The sequence below is a fragment of the Zingiber officinale genome, chromosome 6A (assembly GCF_018446385.1).
Source record: "Zingiber officinale cultivar Zhangliang chromosome 6A, Zo_v1.1, whole genome shotgun sequence".
In the NCBI taxonomy this organism is placed as follows: Eukaryota; Viridiplantae; Streptophyta; class Magnoliopsida; order Zingiberales; family Zingiberaceae; genus Zingiber; species Zingiber officinale.
Window position 1 is genome coordinate 98,710,739 of NC_055997.1, and position 21,419 is coordinate 98,732,157.

At 34.7% G+C, this 21,419-nt stretch overlaps 1 non-coding gene across 1 annotated transcript; it reads right to left on the reverse strand.

The window, feature by feature from the left end:
* Window positions 1–4,710: 4,710 nt before the first annotated feature.
* Window positions 4,711–4,784, reverse strand: TRNAV-CAC. The gene has a single exon. It is a non-coding gene; the product is annotated as a tRNA-Val (tRNA).
* Between the last annotated feature and the right edge of the window lie 16,635 nt (window positions 4,785–21,419).

The following is a 21,419-nucleotide window of genomic DNA, read 5'->3' on the forward strand; positions in this document are numbered from 1 at the left end:
TTTAGTAATTTATTTAAATTACTATGTGTTTGTGTTTACCCTAACCTGAACCTGGGTTGATGCACATAAAAAAGGGGGAGATTGTTAGACCCCATGGTAGTTTTGATGTGATCAACCAAGTTTAGGTTAGGTCATGTTTGTTTGATCCCTGTGTCTAAGTGTGCAGGAACTTAGGAGCACAGGAAGTCGAGCGGAAGACGCAACTAGCGAGAATGATGGCACGGGAAAGGAGTCGACGGGCTCGGTGCGTCCGAAGGACGAGAGAGCTGCGGAAGAGTACACCGGTGGGCGTGAAGAACGTGCATGACGTTCGAGGGACGTAAAGCCGGGACGGAAGACTACTCGAGGAGAAGGCCGGGAACTGGGTTCGGGTGAGCCCTATTCCGGTTGGCCGAAATCACCCAAAGAAGCCGAACCAGAGCAAGTCAACAGGAAGTTGACTTGTCAATGGTTCGGTCGACCGAACACCCTGATCGGTCGACCGAACCCCTTTGCATCAGAGCACGGCCATTGGTGACACGTCAGCATCACATCAACCAGCGGTGAAGTGATCAGTCGACCGAACCTCCTGATCGGTCGACCGAACCGAAGTTTATCTAGAGACTCAGTCTAGCAATTTGATCGGGCCAACTCAGTTGGAGACCGTTGGCCGATCGGTCGACCGAACATAAAGATCGGTCGACCAAATCCAAGCTCGATCCACAGAGACTGCACCTGGATGGAAGATTGGGCAGGTACAACAGGTTCGGTCGACCGAACCTGGGGATCGGTCGACCGATCCCTCTCGAGTCAAAACATGATCCCGAAGATTAGGTCATCCGATAAGCTCTAGAACCCCTATATAAAGGAGGGTCTCGGGCAGCTTTAAGATACAACGAACACGAACGAAAAAGCAACTCTTGTACTCTCATTCTCTTAGCAACTACTGTGTTGTCAAAGTTTAAAAGGCTTCTCCGCCTTCAGAGAAGGAGACTCTTTTAGTGCGTCTTTCCACCGCCTTGGATTAACAACCGTCTCAATTGTAACCAAGTCAAATAGCTGAGTTTCATTTCTTTTCTATTATTCTGTTTTGTTATTAAGTGTTGCTTTATTTTTAGAGTTGAAAAACTTTGAGGAGGGTAACTTTTAGTTTCAGGCAATTCACCCCCCTCTTGCCGGTCCCCGCTGCTCCAACACTCTCTTTAATTAATATCTTAGTCTAAGAGTAGTACCACTCAATCTTATTGTCATGTCAGACTAAGTTCACCTGTAAAGTTTACATGACAATCCTTATGAGTTCCCTTTGAGGACATTATCAACCTAGATTACTAGGACACGACTTCCTTCTATAATCAACAACACACTATAAATAATATCATTTCCCAACTTATCGGACCTTTTGATTTATCGAGGTAAATCTCACTCTTTGATAAGTCAAAGAAATAAATACTAAGTACACGTGCTTGTTATTATATCGAGATTAAGAGCACACACTTCCATAATAACAAAGGTCTTTTTCTTTTATTAAGTCAGTATAAAAAGATCTTACCTTAAACGGTCATACTCAATACACTCAGAGTGTACTAGTGTAACTTATCAGTCAAGATAAACTAATACCTAATTATACTACGACTATTCCAATGGTTTGTTCCTTTCTATCTTAGTCGTGAGCTATTGTTTATAATTTATAAGGAATTGATAACATTATCTTCTATGTGTGACACCACACACCATGTTATCTACAATATAAATTAATTGAACAACTATACTTAGCATAAATGTAGACAATTTGACCAATGTGTGCTTCTTATTTCTAAGTAAATATTTATACAAAAGCTAGACTTTTAGTATACATTCCAACACCGCGGGCTTGGATGCATCCGAGGGATGAGAGTCAAAGGAAGTAAGCTTGAAGGCAAGAGGTCAAAGCTGCGAAGAAGAGTCAAGTGAGTCGTGAGGGTCCGAGTGTTGAGAGAAATGTACTCAGGATGGGGAACCCTAGGTATAGGGTTGTACCAGTCAACTGGTACTGGGACCAGTCGACTGGTGGTGAGCAGAGAGAGGTTTTGTGCCCAAAACGGCTGGGATCAGTCAACTGGTAGAGAGTCGTTAGGCTGACACCAGTCGACTAATGCAAGGACCAGTCGACTGGTAACGGTAAAACAGCAGCGTTGTTTTCTTCCAAGATCTATAAGAAGGAGCTTGGGATGACCAACCAAGGTGATGAAATTAGACTTGGTTAAAGCCTAATTAGTAGTCATAAGAGTTCTCAAGTGCTTGTGTAATCCAAGAGGTGTTAGTGAGTTTTGTTGTGAGATTTCTCCACCCACATAGAGGTTTGAGATAGCCGGAGTTTGCTGGGGGCTAATCCACCGACGGATAGGGATCGCCCACCTTACGGACAGTCGTAGAGTAGGAGCCCTAATCTCTGAACCACGTTACATCGACGTGTATTGGTTTGCATTTCTTCTTTGTCTTTAGCTTTCGTATTTGTGTTTGTATTATTATATTTTCACTTTCGCACTAACAAATACACAGGAAGCGAATCATTGGAGGGCGTCGTCTATTCAACCCCTTCTAGCCGGCCACCGATCCTCCAACATATACAGTGGAAAAGAATCACGAAAATACAAACGCTAACACAGATAGTTTTACTTGGTTCGGAGCCTTCGACGACTCTTACTCTAATGCCCGCACTCGTTGAGTGCTTTCGTTGGGCAATCACTATCAGTTTGAATATTTGAGTATACGAACTATAAAATCCTTAATCGTCGATTGTCGGAGCAGTTTTTCAGGATCGTTGGAGTCTTTTCAGAGTAGCACGCAAGAACAAAAATTGTAGCAAATGTTGTATTGAAGCAGCTGGTCAAAGCTTCCTTTTATAGCCCTATCTAGGCGCCTAGATCCCTTCCCGGGTGTTTGGACTATGCTGATGTGGCGAGCCCTCGTCAAAACTTCATCCTCAAAGTTTATCCACCTCCGGGGCCCGGACCCCCTCCGAACGTCTAGACCACTGACATGGGATAACCAGTCGTTATGCTCCAACTCAGTGCGAAGATAAAATTTTCCTTGTACGAGCACCTGAACCAACTCCGGGCGCCCGAACCGCCCCAGTGCCTAGCCAGGCACCTGCCCTGGGCGTTTCACGTTGCAACTTACCCGGGCGCCTGGACCAACTCTGAGTGTCCGGATCCCTTCCAAGTGTCCGGACCTTCTTTCCTGCAATAAAGAGTTAGTTCAAGTAAACAAAAACGATCTTGTCAAATAAATTTAGCACATTAAGAATATGATCAATTTATGATTTATATCATGTCATACCAAGATCATGATTTAGTTATACTATAGCGCTCAAGATCCCTTAATGTGAATTACTTTCATATAAATAGATAAACCGCTAGATTAATTTAATTAGATGATTAATTTATTTTAATTTAAATAAATGATAACTAAATAAGTAAAAGAAAAAAAAGTTAACGAATTCAAAAATAATAATAATAATAATAATAAATACTAAAAAGTTAGGGAATTTAAAATATATAGGATGGCTAAGCCTTATCTACTTGGTATTTAAAGTATATATATCTATATAAAAAAGGAGACCAAGGACATAGGGCAAAGAAAAGAAAAAAAAAACAGCAAGGGTAAGGGCAAACGGCAGCCGCCGTGGTCGTCCTCGCCAAAACATAGCAAGAAAAAAATAAACAAAAACAATAGTCCTCTAGTTGGACTTCTTATTAGATCACAATTCATTTAGCTTTCAATTAGTTTTCAACTCAACTGGATTTCTGGTTAGATTTCAATTAATTTCGACTTCAGTTAGTTATTAATTTAACTAGACCTCATTCTATCATATCTTAATTAATCTGAATTTTTTATTAGTTATTAATTTAATTGGACTTTAGTCTAGTATTTTAATCCTCTAGATCCATCAGACCCTACACAATTAGTAAAAGGTTAATAAACAACGTCTAACTTAATCTATTTGTCATACATGAAAATCTGATTATTTGAATAATCTGTACCAATAATCTCCTTATTTTTAATATAATTATAACCTGATTAAATTTAGAAAAAATAAATATAAATACGCATTAAACATGTTGTGCAAATTAAGTTTAAATTTAAGTAAAGTAAATTAATTTTTCTAACCTAACTCATTTTATATATATATATATATATCAAAATATGAAATATTTAAAGACACAATTAAAATGTTTCAAAGTATGCATAAATACTTACCGGTTTATTATAAGAAGGGTAAAATTTTAAAAGGCATTTTCAAATAATATTATTTATCTTAATTTAATTTTTAATTTAATTTATTTTTATATTTATATTGATTTAATTTATTTTAATTTATTTTCATTTCATTTATTTTAATTTTTAAATTTAATTTAATTTATAATTTAATTTAATTTAACACTTCTCGATTATCTAGCTAGGATTCATTAACACTTCTCGATTCATCATCTGGGGAGTTGAAAATTTTGATAGGGTCACTGGAATTAATCAGGTAAGAACGGGAAATCTGTATTACATTTATAGTAATTTGATTTATACTAGGTAAAAGTCAAAAAGAAACCTCTTATTATCTTTTTGGAAAAAAGTATTCTTTTAAAACAATAAATAATAATGGGCGATAACAATATAGTGGTAAGTTCACAATTGTTATATTACTATACTATATACCGTGCACACTAAAAAGACGAAGGAATTCTAAAAACCGATAAATGTCTGAGCCCAGGTTCGAACTGGGGACCTTTAGTGTGTGAGACTAACGTGATAACCAACTACACCACCCAGACAACGATAAGGCTAAGGATCTATAGATATTTAAAGATATATAGGTTTTTAAATATATTAATAATTAAATTTACCTGAGATTGACCTTAATTCACCGATGACCTTAATTCACCTCATCGGTTCAGATCGTGAACGATAAGACTAAGGATCTATAGATATTTAAAGATATATAGGTTTTTAAATATATTAATAATTAAATTTACATGAGATTGACCTTAAATCACCTCATCGGTTCAGATCGTGATTCGCTACTGGACTGAGCAAATTTAACTTGTGAGCTCATTTTTAACATCAACTAGTAACTACACTTTCAGTTTGATTCCTATAAGTTGCATGAGTCATAGGAAAAGTGCGTTTTATATCTGGTTTGCAAACTCTTGATGAGAAAAGTGTAGAAAATAGGCAGCGGTGGGTTCAACTTGTTCTTGTATTATATAAACTCTAGTTTAGTACTTACTATATATATATAAAGATCCCAGCGTCACGCCTTCTTGATAACTTTCTTTGTCGTCGCTGATGGAGTTCCACCTCGACAACCCCTTCCAATTTTTTGGCGAATGCAGCGAGAAAATCATCGTCACCTCCCTCTTCTCCGCCGAGGATCTCCATGTCGTGGTTGTCTCCGTCCCCCACGCCCTCACCCTCCGTCATGACACCAATAAATATCATGCGTAGCTCTTATTTTTACTCCCGATAATTTTCAATTAATTATCTAAGAAGATGTATAACTTCTATTGTCGACTTTCTAGGCATGAACTCAAATTGATTTTCGATTACCGTGATCTCCTTTATCTTTTTTTTTTCTATTATTTTTTCCTAAAGTTTCATGGTATGACTCATTAGTTTAATACCCCTATAATTTGTATAATTTTATATGCTTCCCTTGTTCTTATATAAGGGAACTAGAGTACTTATCCTTCGTTGATAAGGTATTGTTTTATTTTCAAAATCATGTGTTAAATAATTTTATAAAAGATTCAATACCTTGTTTCCCTAGACACTTCCATACCTCTATCAGAATATCATTTGGTCCAACAACTTTTTTATTGCGCATCCCATTAAAGTTATTCTACTTCTTTTTGAATTCTATGATAAAAATTTAAATTTCTATGTGGCCTACTTAAATTACCTATGTTAAGTTGGTTACCTAAACCTTCATTAAAAAGTTGATGAAAATATCTCTTCCACTGCTCTTTTATTTCTCCATCATTTACTAGTATTTTATTACATTCAGCTTTAATACATTTTATTTTGATAAGATCTTTTGTCTTTTTTTCTCTCAATTTAGCTATTCTATAAATGTCTCTTTCCTTTTTTTTAATCTAATTTTTGATATAATCATTCAAAAATTCATTCTTTGCTTCTTTCACTAATCTCTTTACTTATTTTTTGGCTATTATATATTTTTTTAGGTTTTTCTCGTTCATACAAATATATACTTTTTTTATAAGCTATTTATTTTTCCTTCACTTTCTCTTGTACTTCCTCATTCCACTACCAAGATTCCTTACTTAGTGGTATAAGTTCCTTTAACTCACCGACTACACTCTTAGCTACTATTTTTAACTTTGATACCATTTTATCCCATGTCATTTTAGAATTACTATATATTTTATCTAATGCTTATACTCCTATCTTCTCCTTAAATATATTTTGTTTCTCATCCTCAACTTCCACCACTTAATTTTAGGAGTCGTATATATTTTATTTCTATTGATATTATACTTGAGGCATATATCCAACAATATTAACTTATGTTGGGTAATAGACCACCTTAAGCAACAAGTTAGCTTGAGTGACTCGACTAACCAAGTTCAAGTTGAAAAACTTGAGGAAGAAAATTCTGACTTGAAAGGTCAAGTCGATCGACTCAAGAAAACGTTGGAAAAGTTCAAATTGGGGTCAAAGTGTCTAAACATGGTACTTGAATCACAACGAGCCGTGTACAACAAATCAGGACCTGGTTACAATCCTAAACAAATAAACAAATCATACTTGTCATTAATTAGTCAAAATGTTAGAAGTCAAGTCCAAGCATGGGTCTAAACAAAATATTTAACCAAACCAATTAAACCAAACATATACTTAATCCCTAAGAGTCAAATTCATTACTTAGATAGGCCTTATCTAAGCTATGACTCATGGGGAGCAACTAGAAAGACAATTCAACCAACATGATTAATCAAACTCATACACTTAGGATTAGGCTTACTTTCTGCTTAGAATGGTTAGATAAAAAAAGGTTTACCAAACCCTGCAACATAGCATCGGAATGGATTGAGATGATAGTACGTCAAGGAAGCTTTGTTGAAGGCATGTCTAGGCTGAATCTTGTGTATTATACCTGGTGCACTAGACTTAATGGATTTGACCGAAGCTACTCCAATCAAACATGGGCTAGTTAGACCAAAATTTAGTATTAATTTTTTTGAGCGGGAACAATTTGGAAAGTCTTCAGCAAGTGGTCTACCGTTGATATACAAGAAGGTCATATGCCTCACCACTGAACTGAAAACTTATCCTTAGAAAGTCTGTTTGATTAACCCAAAGCTAAGTTTGAATCTAACATGGGTTCAATAACATTTTTCAATAATTCAAATTAACTTCAAACCTAATATCAAATCTAATTTAATTATTTATAAAATAAAAAAATTGTTTTAAAAAATTTAATTAAAATTATTTTAAAAACTTAAAATTATTTTTTAAAAAGAACTTAATTATTTTTTTAAAAAAAACTTAATTAAATTATTTTTAAAAAAAACTTAATTAAATTATTTTTAAAAAAACTTAATTAAAATTATTTTAAAAACTTAATTAAAATTATTTTAAAAAACTTAATTAAAATTATTTTTTTAAAAATTAATTAAATTATTTTAAAAACTTAATTAAAATTATTTTAAAAACTTAATTAAAATTATTTTAAAAACTTAATTAAATTATTAAAAAAACCTTAATTAAATTATTTAAAAAAAACTTAATTAAAATTATTTTAAAAACTTAATTAAAATTATTTTAAAATTTTAATTAAATTATTTTTAAAAACTTAATTAAAATTATTTTAAAAACTTAATTAAATTATTAAAAAAAAACTTAATTATAATTATTTTAAAAACTTAATTAAATTATTTTTAAGAAAAACACGGTTGTTCCGTCGACCGAAAACCTGGTTCGGTCGACCTAACGATAATGTATTTTTTAATGTGTCGGTAGACCGAATACTTTTATCGGTCGACCGATATAGTAAATCGTATTAAATTTTTGACCGTTCACCTAACTTGTTTGTCTACTGGCGTAAATTTATCGGTCGACCGAACAAGTGTCCTGTCGACCGAACATCGACAACCTGATCACCGTGTTAAAGGGATCGGTCGACCGAACCTTCGATCGGTTGACCGATCTGTCTCTATATATATGTGTTCGAGCATAACACAGGCCTCACACCAACTCCTTCTATCCTCTTCTCCTCCTTACCTTCGAAGCCATTTCACCGGTTCTATCATCCTTCGGTGTGCGACAATGCCTCGGTATTCTCCTATTATTCTTTTCCTCTTTATTTACATATTGCTAAATTTTTTTATTTTTTATGATAGTGAAAAAATAGAGCAATTGCGCAATGAGAGGCTAGCTCTCTTAATCCCAGTCAGGACCCTAGGTTTTCATCCGAGGAATTACGCCAATCTTTTCCAAATAAAAAATTTAAGGTGATAGGTACTCGTTGTCTTGATCTTCAATTCTATCAAACTTACTGTCCTGAAGCCATAGAGATCAACCAATACTTTCAGCTAGATAGCATTGTCTTTTGTCGACATGCTTACAATCTCATTCTCTGTTCTGAATTTTATCACAACCTGTGTGAACTTGACCACCATCACTATAGGACTAGAGTAGCCACCAGAGAGATGCTGTTTGATCTAGATATGTTTCTTCGATTTTTACGGATCCGACCTTCGATGAACTGTATATTTTTCAGTGCTTCTCTTCCAAACCCATTACCTGCTCCTTTTGTTCATCTTACTCTTGATCTTATGTATGCCGATGTTTTTGAGGGAGCTTGTTCTAAGAAGATGTCTACTGTACCATTAAGTCCAACTGATAACACCCTTTATAAAATGGTTGTTTCATGTATTCATCCTTTATCGTCTAGGGATCAGGGGGTTCTGCGTCCTGTTTATCTCTTTTTAATGTATGCACTACGACACCATCTTGACTTTGACTTAGGATACTGGGTTTATCGTTCTATTATCTACTATTCGAGGTACAACACCTCGAATAAAGTCCACATAATCCAGTGTCATGTCCTCACTGCATACATTGCTTCTTTAGGGGTCAAAGTTCACCGTGGTGAACTAATTGAGTTATCTGATTTCGATCTTGTCGGTATTAGGCAGTTGTCTTTGGCTGGGATTAGGACTAGCACCGAGGGCCTTGTGTATAAACGGACTCATCCACATTACGTTCCACCGGCTGTTGACGAACCTATTGCCGAAGAAGATCCGATCCCAGTTATTGCGCCTCCTCCGGTGTTTATTGATCCAGGATTTGCCATGACGCCTTACTTTGACTTTGCTCAGAGCAGTTCATATGCACCTCCTCCTCCTCAAACTAGTGACTTCTTTATCTGTCTTCCTTGTTGGTTGCTACTTGGAAGATCATACCGGTTCCACTGTACAAAAATTTTGTACAAGTCCTGAACCTTTCCTAACAACCTATTGTGTTATTTAGAAATTAAATTCGGAATCGCAAACGGAACTTAACATTATTGATTCCAAATTTAACTTATCTGTTCTTAGTGGCTTAGACTTGGATCGCAAACGATGCTTAACATTATTGTTACAAATCCACTCATGTTACAAATTCAATCAGCTTCCAGGTTAAATATGGCGATGCACTAGGCCTTCTTAGGTATGAGAGCATCCACCACTTCCTAGACAAAGCATTTCAATGAAATCTAATATTTAATTTCCTTATATAACCCTACGTTTAACCAAAAGGAACAATTGAATCACAAATTTGAAAAACAAAAAAAACACAAACTCGAATCACAAATTCTAAACCTAGAATTATATGCCTCTTGTGTTTGGAATTCATACAAAGAAAACTAGTATGATGCGGAAAATAATTACTAGTTATACCTTTCTTTGTAAGCAACAACCTTTTGATCTTCTATCGTATTCCTCTTTTAATCTCAGACATTGTGTGGGCAATGATCTACCGAGATGAGAATCTACCAAACCTTCTTCTTCCTTCTTCCAAGTTTCGGCCAAGCACCTTTCTCCAAGAGATAGCAAGTCTCGGCCACCAATTCCAAGCTCTAAGGGATGCAAGAGCAAAGCCTCCTTTCTCTCCTTCTTCTCCTAGCAAGAATTGGCCACCACAAGAGCTCCAAGAAGGGGATGCACCGACCACTAAAGAAGAAGAGAAAGAGAAGGGAATAGGGTCGACCACACACCAAGGAAGAGAGGAGAAACTATAGAAGATATGTTATGAGGTGAGACACCTCTACCCCCTCTTTTATATTCCTTGGTATTGGCATATAAGAAAATTTAATTATAATTAAAATTCCCTTATTCTTCTTGCCATTGGTTAATAAGGATAATTTAATTAAGAAATCCTTTTAACCCTTTACATAGCCGGCCCCTACTCATGCTCCAAATAAGGCAAGTTTTAAACACAAAATTAAAACTTCCTTATTTATTTTCAGAAATTTTTAAAATAAAATTTGTTTTCAGAAATTTTTAAAATAAAATTTCTCTTAAAATTTTCCCTTCATGGTTGGTTATAAAAGAAAGATTTTATAAATTAAAATATCTCTATTAAATATGTGGATGATTACAATAAGGAAAGTTTTCTCAAAATTAAAATCTTTCTTTCAATCTACAAATAAGGAAAGATATCTAATCATTCTCTTAATCTTTTGTAGAAAACCATAAAAGGAAAGATTTATAATTTTTAAAACTTTATTTTAAATCATGAAAATGGTTACAAAAAAGGAAAGTTTTATAAAAAATTAAAATCTTCCTTTTAACTACAAATAAGGAAAGATATCAAACCTTTCACTTAATCTTTTGTAAAAAGCTATAAAAGGAAAGATTTAAATTTTAAACTCTCTTTTAAAACCATGCTTCCACATAAGAAAAGATTTTAAAAAATAAAATCCTTTTTAATGTGGTCGGCCACACCAAGCTTGGGTTCAAGCTAGGGCCGGCCACCTAACTTGGCTCATCCTTTTTGTTTGGCCGGCCCAAGCTTGGGCTCCAAGCTTGCTTGGCCGACCACTTTAGGATGGGTATAGGTGGGTATAATACTTTATAAATAAGAGGCTATGATAGGGACCGAGAGGAGGAATTGGTTTTGTCTCCCGATGAAATTAAGCTTCCCGTATTCGCCCTGAACACCCAACTTAATTTCATCAATAATAATTCATACCACTAAAAAATTATTATTGAACTACCGCACCAATCCCAAATTATATTTTGGGCTCCTTCTTATTATGAGTGTGTTAATCTCCCTGTGTTTAAGATGTCGGATGTCCACTAATTAATTGAGTTACTAACAACTCATTTTAATTAATATCTTAGTCCAAGAGTAGTACCACTCAACCTTATTGTCGTGTCGGACTAAGAGGGTGTTTGGCTAAACTTATTAAAAATAGCTTATAAGTTCGTACAACTTATAAGTTGTTTTAGGAGCTTATAAGTTGTTAGGTCTTATTTTAAAAATAAGCTGTTAAAGTGTTTGGGTAAACTTATTACAATCAACTTAAAAGTATTGATGCGTTTGGTATTATAAGATCTTTTTATTAATAAATTACCAAAAAAGATATAATACTATTAATAGAGGGTTTTGGGATTTTTATTAATAGAGGGTTTTGGGCGAATTTCTGCAACGGTGGAGAGAAAATTGGACAGAGGTGTTGACAGAGAAGATGAGACAGCGTCGGAAGAGAAGTCAGTGAAGATAGAAAGATATTAGGTTTATAAAAATTTATGGAGGATAAGATGAGGATTTATGAAATTATATAAGGATATTTAGAGAAAAAATTATTAAAATAAGATCTTTTTTTAAAAAGTAGGGTCTTCCATACTTTTTTTAAAAACAGCTTATAAGCTCCAAAATAGCTTATTTTGACAACTTATAAGTTGTTTGAAAAAATTTTTACCAAACAAATTTGAAGAGCTTATAAGCTCCAAAACAACTTATAAGTTATTTTAGAGAGCTTATAAGCTCAGCCAAATACCCTCTAAGTCCACCTGCAGGGTTTAACATGACAATCCTTATGAGCTCCTCTTGGGGACATTATCAACCTAGATTACTAGGACACAGTTTCCTTCTATAATCAACAACACACACTATAAGTAATATCATTTCCCAACTTATAGGGCCTGTTGATTTATCGAGCTAAATCTCACCCTTTGATAAGTCAAAGAAATAAATACTAAATATATGTGCTTGTTATCATATTAGGATTAAGAGCACACACTTCCATAATAACTAAGGTCTTATTCTTTTATTAAGTCAGTATAAAAAAAAACTTACCTTAAATGGTCTTGCTCAATACACTCAGAGTGTACTAGTGTAATTTTATAGTTAAGATAAACTAATACCAAATTACACTACGACTATTCCAATAGTTTGTTCCTATCCATCTTAGTCGTGAGCTACTGTTTATAATTTATAAGGAACCGATAACATGATCTTCTGTGTGTGACACCACACACCATGTTATCTACAATATAAATTAATTGAACAACTATACTTAGCATATAAATATAGACATTTTTTACTAATGTGATTCTTTATTTCATAATAAATGTTTACAAAAGCTAGGCTTTTAGTATACACTCTAACATTCCTGATGATATTTTTAGTCGATTTATCTCCTTAGAGACGAAGATGGATAATCAGTACAGCTCACTTCAGGGTCAAATTGCAGACTTTCGTCAAGAGATGATGGATCGTACTGATGCTTTAGAAAAGGAGCAGCGAAGGATGTTTGACTATTTTCGAGATGGTGAGGATGAGGAGAAGTGATTTTAGAGTTTATTATTTCTGACTGGTTGTATCTATTAACTACCTTGGATTATGACTAAGTATGATCTTAAGCACTTTTCAATTATGAACTTCTTTAATAGTTTTTGGTAAATTTTATAGAATAGGTTTCTTAACATGCTTTCAAAATATTACTTTGTAGTTTTTCAAATTATTTTTGTAAAAATTCCCATTTCAAATTTTGTTTTCAAAATATATTTTAAAATTTCTCTTTCTGGAATAGCCTAGGTCTTTATCGTAGAATTGCATGATCCTATAGTTTTATGAGCCAACATCTTACAAGCACAATAGGATCCCTTGCTTGATAACTTAGAATGAGTGAGATGCTTAGGACCTAGCCTAAGATTTCAAATGCTTATGTCAGTGCATCGCTATAAATTTGGGCTTTAAACAACATACATGGATCAATTTGAGTTAACTAGCTAGTAACAACCTAGTTAGTCATATATGCTCAAATTGATCAACCTGAGTCAATAGCTACTATCTTGTGGTAGTTAGCCTTGTACAAAGGTTGGACATTTCATCATAAGGACATTTTTTCCTTAGTTTTTCTACCCATGCTTGGACTTTTAGGTTGTCGTCAATTTTAGGGGAGCTTTGAGCTATACTTTTAAAAGTCTATTCTACAAATTTTCAAAAAAAATTTTCATGTTCAAGATAATTTTTATAAGTTTCACCTTAGTGGCAATTTTCACAATTTTACACTTCTCATATTTTTCAAAATTATATATTTTCAAATATTATTTTAACTCCCTTAACTTTTCAAAGATTCTTCATGTTTTCAAAATTTTCCTCTTTATTTTGCCCTTATTTCAAAAATAATAAATACAATTCTTTTCAAAGTTGTTTATGATAATAATAATTTTACATATTTAAAAAAATACTTTACCTATGCTAAATTTTATCTTTGCTATGTTTCTAAAATCTTAACTTCATTAACTTTTCAAATGTTTTTCAAATTCTTCAAAAGATTTAACTAAAAAATGTTTGGTTTTTCAAATATTATTTCACAAACTGCTATAGGTTTAAAAATTTTGTGAAATTTTAACTGGGTAGTAAACCTTAACTTTTTTTAACTCAAAGATTTTCTTTTAAATTGGTTTTGTAGTTTCCCCTATTTTTGATGTGTGTCAAAGGAGGAGAGATAGTGAATTCAGGGGGAGTTATTTAACTCAGATGGAGAGTTAAAAGTTAAATTGCTTGTTTATCTAATTTTTACATATTTTAACTTAACTTTGAACATTGGTTGCCAAACATCAAAAAGGGGGAGATTGTTGGTGCAAGTTGCACTAGAATCAAACCTAAGTTTTGATGTTGTCAAAGGTTCAAGTTAAGTTTTGTTGTGATCTAACAAGTTGACTGAGTGTGCAGGCTGTTTACTCAATCGGGAAAGACCTAGTTGGAGGCTAGGCAGGAGAAATCTTAGCAGATCGTGGAACTCAAGTGCAAGTCCAAGTGGGTCGAGGGGACTCGACGCTTGGCGGTGTGATCAAGAGGTCTGGAGGACCGAAGATCAAGAGAAAAGTCCTGGCGAGCCGATCAAAGCTAAGTGAAAAGTCCAAACTAGATCTGGAGGATCTAAGTTTGGCAGGTAGGTTGAGGTAAACAACTGGAGGAGCGACAGTGAGGTCAGGTTCCCGAAGGGAATAACCTTAGGTCTCTGATCTAACTGAAGAAACTGGGAAGGTTTCCAAGTTGAGATCAAAATAGTTCTATTGTCTTTTATATACTCATGCATTATAATATTATTGTGCTAATATCTGTTTTGCAGGATGTTTTGTGTAACCCTGTTTTGTAGGTCCGGCTGAATCGGTCGACTGAACCAGTGAATAGGTCGGCCGAACAAGGAGAGATCAAAGCAGTGATCAGATCAGACTGAGTCCGATCAAGTCTTAATCAGTCGATCGATAAGTAAGATTGATCGACCGAACCATGATGACTCAGCACAGGCCAGTTCATCAGCATCGATTAGAAGCAAAAGAAAAATGAGTTGATCAGTCGACCGAACCCATGGATCGATCGATCGAACCAATCAACATTAAAGCACCATTAAATGAGGATTTTGGCAAATCTCGACGAACAGGGAAGGAGCCTGTTCAGTCGACCGAAAAGAGGGATCAGTTGACCGAACCCTTAACGACCAGTTAATACAAAAGATCGAGCCAGCGTCAGGCTCCAGCCAGGAAGGAAGGGAGCTGGTTCAGTCGGCCGAACAAAGAGATTGGTCGACCGAACCTCAAAGATACTTATAAAAAGGGGCTCGAGATATGAGGTTGTACAATATTGTTTTCTCATCATCACAAAGTTCATCTCTGCAAGCAGACCGTGCTACAAGTCTTCTACGACTCCTCAAGCTACTCCGTCTGGAAGTACCGACCGAGCTTCAACCTTCACTTACTATTGTTGGTATACTTTATTTGTATTGCACTTAAATTCATATAAGATAGTAAGATTGTTACTATCTTATATCTTTGTATCTGTACGATCTGCTTCTTTCCGAGGATTTCGGAAATAAGGGTTATAGTGGATTGCCCATCGGTGTGGTCAAGGATCGCGTGCCTTCGAGTAGGAGTCGACCTAGACTCCGAACGAAGTAAACGAACTAGTCTTTCATTTTACTTTCCGTTGCACGATTCTGCTTTCTAATGTAAAAGAAAAGTTTTGAAAAGCGCGATATTCAGCCCCCCTCTATCGCACTCATCCGATCTAACAGTACGGCCCCATGCCCTGTTAGTCCACCTCATGAGCAATACGGAGGAGGTAAATCAGAGTGACTGATAAGGCAAGTGGCAGGTGGGGTGAGTTTACACAAGTTACAGGGATTTACGCCTCGCTAGCCCCGAGATTCAATCTTAATACCTCATGTGGCAATCAACCTACTACTTACCAACTCAACTAAACCCGTGGGGGCGTAAGCAATGCAAAATCATATAGCAAAAGGTGATTTGCTCGCCCCAGTACTCCCGCCAATCCGTCCCTAGGCCAACACGAAGGAGGTAAATCATGGGTGGCTACTAGCCATTAGTGCAAATTGCTAAGGCATGGGGAGGGCATGCTCGGACACGTCGAATTTCGACCCCAATACCTCATATGGTAATACCTCATGTCTCAACTATCGCACCATCCCGAGAGGACCATAAGCAATGCAAAACTAGAATGGGCATTAAGAGGTTTTATGAGAGCACTTGAGAACCCAAATAAAAAGGGACAGTAAAAATTGATGCATGACTGGCATTACTAAAATACGCTTACCAAAGGGTTTGACACGGCATAACTAATCTTCATAGACCGACTAGCAAAACTCAATCCAATAGAATACCCAAAAGAAATACTCTAAAAATTATTGCCGAACTAACACCATGCGATTGTAAATAGAGGAACTGAAGAAGTACTAATAGTCCTTGATAGTGCAATTGATGTACTTTGAGTGGTAGAGTTGCTTGAAATGAAAACTGACGGCTTCGTAGACTTATTCATCCAAGTAGTGTCATCATTTACTTTGGATGTTGAAGAAATACCAAAACCAGTTAAGTTCAAAATAGGTGAATATGAGATGCTTGATCGTGTGGCATCTCCCAATGCATTGACTACTTTGATGACTTTATCAAAATCTGAGCTTGAAGATATGTTTTTTTTTTTAATCACTTGCAAGGAAGTGTGAGCCATTGGAACCAACCGCTGAAGAAGATCTAGATGAATATACCATTAAGTCAACTTTTACTATAGGAGACGAAACTTCCTTTCTTTTTTATGGTTGCACCTAGATCTAGAGCTCTTTCAAGATAACCTGACTTGCAAATTCCATGCACCTTAATGGAGTAAACAAATAAATTCAATGACACTCCATTTTCTTTAGATTGTAATATAAACTTATAGTCATCTTCAGCTCTACCGTTCTTAAGGGATTCAATAGTTGTGGCAAGGATCCTTCTGCCCTTCAACTTAAAAAATGAATAGCTTTATCTACACTTTTCTTGTAAAGGTAAAGGAAGATTGCATTTGACCTATCATATGCAAAGGTCCCACACTATCTGATGAATTCATCCATTAACATCTCAGTCGTCACTAAAACAAAAATTGCAAATGACAACGGATATTATCCGTTGTCGTAGGGTGAAAAAACCGTTATAACTGAGGGCGTTGTAGAATATATGGCCTTACGACAACGGTTTTGAATCCGTTGTCTTTGTAGACATTTGACAACGGTTTTTATCCGTTGTTGTATATATGCTCAAAATTTGGCTACGAAGGATACGACAACGTTTTAAAACTGTTGTAGTAGATAATTTCAACAACAGAAATAAATCGTTGTGGTAGACTTTTTTTACAACAGATATAAACTGTTGTGGTAGATAATATTTACTCGTTTTGCTTTTTTTTACAACAATTTTAATATATTTTACAACGGATAAAACTGTTGTCTTTTATCACTTTTTTCAAAAAAAAAATCGTTATGGTTTACATAGTTTTTACAACATTTTTAACTGTTGTCTTTAATGTTCATTAATACCAAACAACCAATCTTATTTTATTATAAGCAAACCACCAATACAAAACTAAATATTTACTACATTAAATCCAAAATAAACATCCATATATACAAAATGAGTTGTTACTCATCAAAATACACATGTTTTCCATTACTGTTCTCCATATACATTAAATCACATGTTTTCCATTTGTTGTTCTCCATATGGCGCGCTTTTAATTTACAAATTAGCAAGGCAAGCTACATCCTAACAAAGCTCACTTCTTGCATCAAAAAAACTCAAGCCTCATGAATTGCCCCACCTGTAAAAGAAAAATTCAACAAAACTTATAAAATTCCATAATTCCATATTATAGTCTACATGACAACATGAATTCTTGGAAAATAAGCAATACAAGGAAACAAGCCATTTTATACTCGAAGTTGCATGTTTGAGGTGGTTATAGTCAAAATTACTATAAATATGATTACCAAAGAATAAGAGCAACTAAAAAACTACTTTTATCCAGTTAGGGAAAAAAATAGACAATTGCAAATTTTCCTCCTTCTCTTACGTTTTCAACTAATGACTGGTTTAAAGAGGATTTTTTGCAACTTCATCAAGTTTTACATTGACTCAAACTTATGACTACTCTTGAACATAATCTTTGAGTATCTATTTGTACATATTGCAGAACTGTTAGCCACTGCTAGACGAAATGGAGAAACTCTTCCAACTAATGTACTCCATGTGACTCAAGGAGCCTTATCGAAATATGATTCTAATAATAATAATAATAAATCCTCTCTCAATCAGCTGCGTTCATGAGTAACACATTGGAAGAGGAATATCAAGGCTGTGTCTGAAAGGAAAAGAACTCTGGTATTCACAAAATATAATTTAACCGTCAGTCCTTGCATAATGCAGAAACAACTAAATAAGCGGCATGTAACATCAAATGTTAGAATGAGGTATTGGGCAAAGGTATGTGTATAATTTATTTCATGGAACATCAAATGTAGAAACAGAGTTTTTTTTTCCTTCAACCAAACATTTAAAAAAAATGAAAATTTCCAAAGCATGACATAACTGCCCAAATCTGCGTTGGATATAGATACTTGGATAATGACACTCAAACAGTGACACTAAGAGTGAACAATCACTAATCCTATTGAACACATGTACAATTTGTAAAAATAGCCATGTCAGAGATTGCGATCATACTCATGTTGAACTATATCAAGTCCAAGTAACATAGACATGGAACAGTTGTAGCACTGACACCATATTCAACCACACAAGCATTATCATACTAGAGATTTGAATGAACATTAGTTATCAAATTTCGTAAACAGTAAGCAGTAGAGTACTAGCCTTGTATGTTAAACTTGTTGAATGTACAATATCTCATAAGAAAGTTTACCTTTAATGTTATCACAATAATCACATCCAGAGAGAATACACAAATCAATGAACTGATCCATAGTGAGTCTTAGCTCTTCAAGAACCTGAAAAATAAGGATGAGAATAAATACAGTAATTCAATTAGTAATAAGCAGAATAAATATACCTTTGAAATGTCAAATTCCATCACAGAGATTTTTTTGGAACTAGGATCCATTAAATGATGGAGAAACCTTGGTACCCCAAAAGTTAAAGTATCCATGTTTTCTGAGGCAACCGCAAACACCTAGAGATTGATAACAAACAAATACGTTTAGGATATTAAAGTTAAAAAAAATAAAATAGAATGTGTTACATTGCATCATTTTACCTTGTCACTTTTGCAAAGAGCTGCGCATTGAGCTTCTGCTTCACAGGGTGCCTTTAGATCAGAAAGATGAGTTTAGCTTTTAAAACTAGAGATACAATACTTGTATATTAAGCAATTGCATGCAGCTTTAGGAAATGTTTGCAAGAGAAAGTAAAATTGTGTCATTGTTAGTTCAAATTCTTGTAGCAAGGATAAAGAATTCAATAAGTGAAAGTGGACTAGTTTACCTCAATAGTAGGCACACCCATTAGTCTTAAGAGATGTTTACAATCTTCATTATGTTGCTTGGTTACCTGTGAAAAAACTCTACAGTCATCTACTGAAATCAAATTCTTCAAGAAAGTAATTTGAAAGTTCAAAATATATTTAAAGAAACTCTATGTTACATATGAAGAAAACATACAATCAGCATGCTAACTTCATGCTGATTACATCATAATCAATAAGATCCTCATGGTAATTTCTAATAAAATAGCAATATCAAAGATTACCTTGACTGTCCTTTTGCTGTACTTTCCAATTCCCTCTAGATCACCAGTCTGCAAATAGCAAATGTAACCAACTAAGACAGCAAAAGAAATTCTAGCATACTAAAGAGTCCCAATAAAGGTACTTGTTATGCACAAGCAATGACCTCAATTGTTGTGTTTAGATCGTTAGTTGCATCTTTCCTCTTTAAATATCTAAAGAATAAAATAAGCTTAAAGATTATCATTATCTTGCAACAAAAAAAAAGGAGGGGGACAATGGCAAAACTGTAAAGACTAGCCTTTTGGCAAGTTCTTGTTTCTTCAACTCTGGAGGTTGACCGTCAAATACATATCTGGCATAAAAAAGATGATAATAAAATATGGTGGCTGAATGATAAACAAAATGATATTTAGACATGCAAATGGACTTACACTGGCTCGATACCTGCTTCTAATAATCTGATAGTTCGATTGAACATCCCTTGCAAATGACTTATCGGTCATACAAAATGTCAAGAGTTAGAAGAAGAAATAAAAAAGTCCAACTCATGCATAGATTTTTCAATGAACTCTGCAAATTCTTTCCTAATTCCAAGAAGTCCTCGAGAATCACTATATGCACCTGATTGCTCGAAAGAAAGTTGAGATTCTTATCAGAATGACTAAAACAATATTTACTCATCAACATGAAAAAAATAACAAGGCCTGCAGATGATGTTTTGGGTTTGTTACATATAAAGATACAACTAAAAACTGGAATATGACACAAATGTTATGAAAAGGTCAACATAAAAATTGGTTGGGTTACAAATGCACAAACAAGTACAGAATACATTTCTTTTCCAGATCACCGTTAACAAGAGGAAACAAGTTGCAAAGCAGTTTAGCTTGAGAAACAGACTGCATCAAAAAGGAAAAGGTTTAAGTAGACTGCGAGTTGAAAATTGTAGGAATATGTGAATACCTAAACCACCCGAATTCAATGAAAGATAATGTTTAGCTCTTGCAATGACATCTGCTGGGAATAAAAGCCCGACATTAGGGTCATCCAATAGAAATGGAGCTTGGCACAATGCTACCACCTGGAGAATAGTATAGGTAAAAAATTACACCATTAAAAAGAGAAATCTAATGGAAAATGTCTCTTTATCTCAGGGAGCACAGAGAAGGAGAAATTGCTCCATGTACAAGGAATTTTTGACTTGTGAAGATGATTTTTTCTCACTGAGTTCTGTAAGTCAAGCAATAGAGAAGAATGATCAACACTTTGATACAAGTAGTTTTTAAGAAAGAATAAAGAGAAAATGGAAACCTGGCGGGGAAATGTTAATGGCTTTTATCCGAGAGCATGAGGGTTCCCGACATTTGTGAAAATAATCTGCAAACAACAAAAAAAACCAATCTCATGGAAAGTAAGTCCAACTTGTATCTTGTTTCTTAAGAATAAATTGCAAGGGGAGTGCAGTATTATAACCTCAAATTTTAATCTCACAAGTGGCATCCCAACAAGCTAACAATAAAAAGAATCAAAGGCATATGTGCACTTCATATCTTGATACAAGCAATAAAGCAAACATATACAGTGCTAAATAACCCAGGAAGATATCTTCAACCAGATAACAAGAATGGAAAAAAAACAATCAAAGTCAGATCTTTCAGGAATCGAAATAAGAGTCTCTTTCAATAAAATTTATTCTATTTAACTCAAATCATGTTGTGGCACAATCAATGAAAATTGTGTATGAGAAAGCATCATAACCTTCTTCCCCTCCTTCTGTAACTCTGAAGCCCGCAGGTAAAGCTCCCCTTTGACAACATATGCAACTTTCTTCACATTCTCATTCAGCAACTCGTAGTCCAGCGGCTTCGGCGCCA